Source organism: Pinus tabuliformis, chromosome 3_1, assembly GCF_031772625.1.
Source record: "Pinus tabuliformis cultivar Carrire ecotype Pingquan chromosome 3_1, CPIR1, whole genome shotgun sequence".
In the NCBI taxonomy this organism is placed as follows: Eukaryota; Viridiplantae; Streptophyta; class Pinopsida; order Pinales; family Pinaceae; genus Pinus; species Pinus tabuliformis.
The window spans coordinates 737,834,703-737,844,120 of NC_142301.1; positions in this window are offsets into that span (position 1 = coordinate 737,834,703).

A 9,418-nucleotide genomic window follows, 5' to 3' on the forward strand; every position below is an offset into this window, starting at 1 on the left:
TACGGTTAAGTCCGATATAACCAAAGTACAAGTGTGGAATTTGGTTTATATGTGGGGACATAAAGTTTAAGAAAGGTTTATGAAGGTGATTAAGTTCTGGTGAAAAAGTTAACAAGGGTTTAGACTTTGGGTTAGTTTATTAATATGTTTCCGCATGGGTTCTAATGAAAGGGGCCTTGACCATCACCATTAATGAAGATATGACCTAGTAGGTCATATTAATTCCTGGGGAAAATGGTTTATTGCATAAGTTTATGCATACTATGGACATAAGCAGGGGTAACCCTGCGTCAGAGTGGTATCAGAGCAGAACAAAGAAATTATGTGTGAAAGTTTCTTTGAATGAATTTAGAACAGAGACATGTGGAAAGATGTGTACTCAGGCAAGGGAGATCAAATTCTAATCTGACAGTTAAGCGACCAGGGTAAGCTGAGAGATTGGTAAGAGGAATACTAATCTTGATATTCCTGCATTTTGATAGAACGTTTAGATTTTGAGAAAAGTAGAGTAAGTGATTTATGGCCAATGAATTTGTATAATTGGAATTGTAAAATGTTTGAAATTGAAATTGGAGAAGAACAATGAAGTTCTTAGAAGCAGGTGAGTAAGAATTAAAGAGAGATTGCAGGGACATAAAAAAATCCACAGCAATTTTTTGAAGAATGGAGATTCACTCGAATGTGATGAGTGAATGGAAACTGCTTGTGAAATCATGCAAGTATTGTTTTATTTAACTCTGATTTGGGTTTTGCTGGATAAAGAAATAGATTGAAGATTGATAGTTGTAGCTAATGAAGTGTCTCAGCAAAAGAAGATCAAGTCTTAAGAAGCAGTAATGGAAGAAACTGATAAGGATTTCTGAGTGGAAGAAAACTCAGCAAAGGAGAAATTGTTGCCAATAGTTAAGCTTTGCCAAGATGAAGCTGGAAGATTGGAAGAAAGAATCAGATTCTAAATCTGATTGACAATAACTGAATGTTGAAAATTTGTGTAACCGATTTGCAAGAGTGGTGAGATCCTGAAGGTAGGTAAAGGTATGCAAATTTGTCTAATGATTAGCAGATATTGAATGAGTGAAATTTTAGATCAGGATTACAATAGTTAAACTGTAAGAGGGAATTTGTAAGTTCTTGAAGTAACAAAGCTTGAAGATACAGCTGAAGGGTAGTGAAAATAACAGTCCATTCAAAAGTGTAGGTGAATAGGAGGACAAGATCAGACATAGATCTTAAAGGTGAGATGATATGTTCTTATTTTAATTTGATTTGAAGATTGGAGAGTTGTGGTCTTTATATTGATGCACAGGTAGCAACAGAGGAAGGTGAGACGATTGCAATAGCCTAAGAGCAAGGAGTGCTCAAGAGAAGCTAAGAACAACTTCCAACTACGGTTGGGTAGAAGTTGTGAGGCAGCTTCACAGTTGCGATTGTGGGTAGAGTTGTTTTAGAGATAACAATTCTAGCAAAAGAAGTGTTGGGTAGAATTGTTAGTCAGCAAGAGGTTCGGGGAAGAACCAGAGAAATGCCAATAGATTGAGCTCAAAGGAGAGAAGCTTAGTAAGGCATAGAAAGCAAGGAGGAGACTTGTTATTGTCGAGGTATTGTTGTAGCTCACAAAGGTAATTCCATAGAGGATGTGATAGAATTGCTAAGGGAATGAAGGACGTTGGTAAAAGTTTCTAAGTAAAAGCAAAAATGTGGCAGAACCATGAGGAATTCCAACAAAGATTGGATGAAGAGGATAGTTGTGTTCTTGGAAAGTACAGATGAGTTGAAGCCTAGAAGGAGCAAAGAGAATTTCTCAAGGAGGTTCGAGAGATAGAGAACCAATTTCTTGCCAAAAGACCAAGTACAAAGGAGAGCTTGGTGAGGTAAGTGGCAACAGGGCAGATTTTCTGTTGTAGAGGCTTTAGTGCAACTCATAGTGAGTGAGTGAAGAACTCATAGAGATAAAGAGGATGATGACTAGTAATAGTGATAGCATAGGTTCTGAAAGAGATCACAGCAGAGGACAAAAGAAGAAGGATTCCAAGGCAAATGGCATGAGAATGAATGACAAAGAATATGATAAAGAAATGGTGGAGATAATAGTTCAGTTTAAAGTATTAATGGAAATGTTGCAGAGAAATGAGATGGACTAGAAATATGGTTATGTCATGAGAAAGAAAGTGAAGTGGCAGATGCTACAAAAGAAGAGGAATCAACAGGTGAATATGCAGTTAATAAAGGAACTAAGGGAACTTGAACAGATTATAGATGTCAAATTGAAGATAGAGAAGCTCGAAAGAGTTGAGCTATAGCAAAAGGAAGATACTGAAGAAGATGTTGAAGTTTCAATATGTGAACCAGAACGTGGACCATTACTTTTTGAAAGTGATGAAGCGCTAGAGGAGTTGGATCATATGAATGCTTCAAAGAAACCAGATGACTTGATGACTTAAGCATCAAATGAGACCAGAAGGTTTTGTATTTTAAAATTAATGATTTGTGTATGATTGCAGGTTTGGAAGAAGATAGGCAGTCATTTAAAGCTATAAAAAATGTAGAAGAAAACCTTCCAGAAGATGAAAGTTTTGAAGCAGAATATGACAAGGAGACTGGAAAAGAATCAGTTCGCTACAGTGGACAAGTGCTGGAAGACATCATTGAAACAAATGATGAGAAGGAGAGACTAGCTGACAGTCCCAAGAGTTCTTTGAGTTTGAATCAACATACTGATATGCTGAAAGAAGAAGAGAGATCAAAGAAACATACTGAAGTGTTGCCAAAGGAAGAAGAGGTACAGGAGCCTTATATTTTTTATTATGATGATTGTCTTATAATTGAAGGTTTTGTTGCAGAAACTAGAACATATTTGGCACAAGTGGACAACGAAATGAAAGAAGAGGAAGGACATCTATTGAAGGATGTTAAGAAAGATTTAGCAGAGGAAGAAGGACCATGTGATGATGGGTCAATAACAAATGAAGAAATAGGAGATTGTGTAAAATTTCCAAAGTTTACTCCAAGTAAAATCATTGAGTTATATAGAGAATTAGACTTTCAAAGGAGGAAGTTAGAAGAGCAGAGGATAAGTGTTCAGGATAAATTGCTGAAGAAGGATGACAAAGAAGTTGTCATAAATAATAATCAAGAAGAAGTTGACAGGTGCAGAAAACAGAAGTAGGAAATTGTTCTGAAAGACAATATAGCAACAGCAGAAAAGGTGCAAAATAACAGTAAAGATGAAGGTAAGGATGAAATGGAGGCGATCAGAATAAGTGAAGAACAATAAAAAGGGAGAGTTCATCAATCAAGAGATGGAAACAGTCAGCAAACTAAGGATATACTAGATAGAGAAATTGAACTGGTAAGAAGGTTAATGATGAAAGTGTCTTAGAAGAAGACAACAAGAAGAAAAGAGAGGAGTAACAACAAGAGGAAGACAGTAGAAAACTATGAAAGTAGGGCAAGTGGAGCATTGCAGCATAAGGTATGGAGACCTGGAGAACAACCGTAGGCAACAATAGTAATAGAACAATGGAGAAGCAAAGACAGGTTACAAAATAAAGTCTGAGATCCAGGAGGAATCAATTATCTAGACTTATGACCAGGAGGTAATACGTTTTCTTACTTGGGAAGTCTAACGCGGGAGAATTCAGGTCAAGGAAAAATCATTGTATTTTAGTAGACATAGGGGGTCTTGTGTTTCAAGGAAGTTGGTTTCCTAACTATTGAATTGATGTAATTATTAGGAGTTTTAAGTGATTTTAATGAGAGAATCTAGAATAGGATTTAATTGAATATAGTGAGGCATATTTGTAAATATTCTCGAATGTAGGAGAATATGAGATATTTAGGGTAGTTGAGAGAACTGAGGGATTGAGAATTGATTATAAAATCCAGATTAGGAGTTAGTTCATGATTTTGTGGATTTGAGAGAATCTTTAGGGATGAGGAAGAGATTTTAGGATTTTGTTGAGAAGCTTATGGATCTAAACTAGGAATTGGTCTTAGAATCCCTTTTTGTATAAATGTAAGCCAAAAAGGCATAGACAGAGGTTAGAGTTAGGGAGTTAGATAATTAGATAGATAGATGTAATTGTAAGCCTATGGGCAGATGATGATCAGAGGCCATTAATTAGAAGATCAGGCCGAGGAGAGACAACGAGTCTCATCATGTAATTGTTTGTTGATATATATATATATATATATATATATATATATATATGTTTAATTCCAAACTGTATAAGTGTGTTGTTGAATATCGAATGGTGAATGATGAGTGAATCAGAGTATTCTGGATAACATATGTGTGTAGGCGAAGATGGAGTGCGTAGTGAAACAGCAGAAGGTCCAGAACCTTGAAGAAACCTGAACAACAGAAGAAACACTGAGAAACCATAGAAACACTAAAGAAATAGCATAAACATAAGCAAATAGAAGAGCGGGAAGGTGGAGAGTTGTTGCGTAGGAGCCGTTGGATTTTGGAGATCAACAGACGAGATGAAGGAGACAAGTGTCTAGGATTAAATTGTGCAGCGTAAAGTCAAAAAATTGAACGACGGAGATCAATTTAAGAGTTAGCGGATGAAGAATCTGGAGGAGCCGTCACAACCATCGATGGTATGACATCTACGGTCATCGGACATTAAATAGATCAAGAGTTAATCAAAGAAGGAAAGTGGGTTTACGAGCAAGAGCGGATTTTCGGGCAGCCTCAAAACCATAAGTGGTATTGAAGGGTAGTTGGCCGATTCCACTAACCGTTCAAAACATAGAAGCCGAGGTGAGAGGAAGCCGCTTTATCGGGTGGTTAATCCTCGTATAAGTTGTCCAGCCGATATCATTGTGAAGTGTTGGATCAAATGAGGTGAAGATCCACAGCGCAAAATCAACGATTGGTTTCGTTGATTGGATGTTATGTCAACCGTCGGATTAAACAATGAGATTTACGGTGGGGAATTGATCCGATAAAGGTAACATCGGTAATTGTGCAAAGACAAAGGATTGGCGGAAAATGTATGATTTATGTGAGTTTATGTGTTATCTATTATAAAGGGTTTATAATAGATTAAAGCGTGATAGAGGAGTTTATGGTTAAGTCCGATATAACCAAAGTACAAGTGTGGAATTTGTTTTATATGTGGGGACATAAAGTTTAAGAAAGGTTTATGAAAGTGATTAAGTCCCGATGAAAAAGTTAACGAGGGTTTAGACTTTGAGTTAATCTACTAATATGTTTCCGCATGAGTTCTAATGAAAGGGGCCTTAACCATCACCATTAATGAAAATATGCCCTGGAAGGTCATATTAATTCACGGAGAAAATGGTTTATTGCATAAGTTTATGCATACTATGGACATAAGCAAGAGTAACCCTGCGTCAAGTTATCACATCCCGCTATTAAAACCATGTTTTGTCTCTTACCTCTATACCGAAACTTGTGCTAATGCTACATGTGGTAGAGCCGTCTTGAATGGCTGTGATTTGTTCAGCAATCCCTACATCCAATCCGTATTCACGAATAACAACCACGAGTTATCAACTTGTACGTATCTAATCCATATCCACAAACCACAGATAATGAAGTTGCAAGGTATAATTTCATACCATTTATGACAATTTAACTATGACAGATGTAGTGTTTACTCGAAGTTACAGGTAGGTACTGATTAACTATACAATTGAAAAAACCATTTAAACATTTCCTACGTAAAACACATGCTCGGCACTTATGCAAAAGCCGATATGGACTAAATAAATCACTTATGCACTTCCTCATTGGGTTTGACTCTGCAGCAAAGGAAAAGGAAAAGGTAAAATGTTGAAACTTGAACTCAATCTCAGAACTTATGTAAGCTAAAACACAACCTCAGCACTTATGTAAGCAGCATTGAGTTTGACTAAGCAGATACCATGATCGCAATTCTTTTGTAAAGCACAGAGTCCGCGATTTAGAAAACGAGTTAGAACGCTTAGATTTTTTCCTTGTAAAGCACATGCTTGGACTACATAGATAACCTCTGCATTGTTTGACTCGGAAGAACCAGGCGATTGGGGTGGGTAGGGAATGGAATTTTATTCACGCAAGACTAGAATTAGAATTAGACCACTTATTCCGTGTTAATCGCATTCAGATTACCCTTTATTTACAAATGAATGGCTTCAGATCAGTGATGGAATTTGACGGACAATTTTCCATCACTATCAAAATTTAAATTTTATAAGATTATCAAAATTTAAGTTTTATAAGATTATCAAAATTTAAAGACGGTGAAAACCTTCAAATTTAACAAGTATATGCGTTTTGAAATTCCAACCCTACTTCAGATATTTCACGTCATGCACTGATCTATACTATCTGTTGTAATATTTGAAGGGAAGCATCATTTTCAAATGAAAGTGGAGTTAGAACGACATAACTTTTCAAGTTTGGAGTAACTTTTCAAACGAGAGTGGAGTTAGAACGACATAACGATGCCCAGTTAGAACTTGATTTCTAGCTTTGCGGCATTTATGGCGATGGAACTGGTATGTCTCGTATATCAAATGTGGAGGGTTTTTGGTCTCGAGAATCGAAATTCTCTGGTCTATAATGGTTATATTTATATGTGCTTAACTTGTTATATTGTCTTTTATTTTGGTAAATGAAAAAAAAATCAATTAATTTTTGAAATTTGTAAATATATTTTATATATTTTATGAATTTTAAAAGAGTTTAAAAAAATATTAAAAATTTTGCAAATATCATAACTTTGCACAAATACCATAATTAAATACCATAATTTAAGTAATAAAATGTTAATAATTATAAATTTTCTATATTTTTATAATTTTTAGAAAAATCTATTCATTGTTCTATTTATTTGAAGTTAATAAAATTTTAAAAAATGTTTTAAATACTAATTTCATATATACATATAATAGATAGGTACTGCTACGAATTAATGAATTTATTAAGCAAGTAAAATTATGAGGTCACACGAGGTCATACATTAAGTTAAATTTGTTAATATTGATTTTATTAATAAAGTTATTAAGCAAGTAAAATTATGAAGTCACACATTAAGAATAGAGCAAGATTTTAAGCCTTCAAATAATTTATCATAATTAAGAATCTCATAAATGAAATTAAAAAAATAGGTGTACCAAATTAATAACTCCAAAGTTAAATGAGAATCCATTATAGTAAGAACCATAAGGGAATATAAGATAATTCATTTTTACTTTTTGAATTCACAATACCCAATATAGGAGAGATGTGTATAATGTAATGTAAGTAAATATTTATTAAATGTTGGGAATATATATATATATATATATATATATATATATATATATTTTCTAGTACATATTCAAATTAAAACAGATATAGATGTAAAATGTAGTGTAAAGGTTAAAATGCAAAATGCATTTATTAAAATATAATATAAAATGTAAATTCATATAAATTAAAATAATGATTTTCTAACCATATTTGCATTTAATTAATAAGCACAAAAAATTTAATATTTACAATAAACTTACAATATAGCAAGATTTTTAACCATGCATATTCACCCTCACTTTACCGTGGATATTATTAACTTGTAAATATGTTTTGTTACAATACCATGGGCCAATACCATGTCTTATCAATAACAAATGCCCAAAACCTAGATTTAAATTTAATTAATAAGCACATAAAAACTTAAAAATTACAATAAACTTACAATATAACATGATTTTTAACTATGCTATTCACCCCTTCTTTAACATAAATATTGTTAACTTGTAAATATGCTTGTTACAATATCATGGAAGCACATAAAAGCTTAAAAATTACAATAAACATACAATATAACCTGATTTTTAACTATGCTATTCACCCCTACTTTAACATAAATATTGTTAACTTGTAAATATGCTTGTTACAATATCATGGATTATCAATACCAGACGCCGAAAAACCATAACTCATTTCACAATTAAATTCAAAATAATTTAAGTTTATAACATTTTTTAATTAAATGTTAAAAAAATGTTATGATTACTTTTGATATATTTTTAAACCCTCTAACCTCACCACTATCAAAAATATTTTGTAGATATTCTAGAGAGAGAAGGGACAGAGAGAGGGAGGGAGAGAGAGATGGAATTGAAGGGGGAGACAGAGGAAGATGGGATAGAAAGGGAGAGAGAGGACATGAGAGAGAGAAGGAGAGAGGAGAATGAGAGGGAAGAGAGAGATGTTACTTTTAGATGTAAAGTATATAATTTATTTGAGCCTTGAGCAATCCAAGCCTCAGGTGAAGTGACATGATTACTACTAGTAATAGTTGTACAAAGACTACATGGACACATCTTAATGTTCATACAGATGTCTAGATGATATAAACATGGAAATTTAGGTTTATGATTCTAGGTCACCATGCAACTAATGCACACTTGTGTATATGATGATTGGTAAATAATATTTAACTTGTTATCTTTTTTAATGTGTTTATGTATTTATGGTAAAATTAAAAACTACCACACTTATTGTTTATATAAACCAACATAGATTCATCTTAACTCTGGATCTCTTGAGGTGCAAACATTTTTTAAAGTGAAAAAGGATTTGATCCCTCTTAGCCCTTAGTAGATCCAGAATAATGATGGATATAGTAATCATGTATATGTAAAATTTAGATTTTTGTAAAAATATAAATAATTTTAATTATGCATTAAGAATTGATTTAAAAAATTAATCATTTTGATAGTGTAACTTTTATTTCAACTAATTAAAATTTATAATATATTTTAATTGAATATATATATTTAATTAGCATAATCATATAAATTATATAGTTGGTAATCATTTATAAATATCAATTCATGATAAGATAAATATACTTAACTAATAATACATTTCCTAGTATCAATTTTTCAAAAAATCATAAAAATTATATATATATATATATATATATATATATATATATATATATATATATATATATAGATATATATATAAATATATATATAAACTAGCTTTTTTCGAGGCATTTTTTTTTATCTTAATTTTAACCAAGTTTTGATCGCTCAATTTGTAAAATTTAAGTGTTTTATGGATTTTTCAAAACACTAAAGCCATTTATACATTCAAAAAAATATTTTAAACAAACATTTTATCATAAAAATTCTCCCACCTTATTTTCAACTATTAAAAATATTATATTTTATAAAAATAAATTATTTCTACTCATCTATTAATTTTATAGTTAAATTATAATTCCAAAAAACATTTAATTACAACTCCTCATGGAGTAGACCATTCTTATTTATGGGTTAGGGAGAAACATAAATAGAAAAGAAATATGGAGTAAAATAAACCCTCTCTAGGAATATAAATATTAATACATATATTAGTTTAATGCATTATTATTATATCAATAATAAAAATTTAATTTTTAGAATT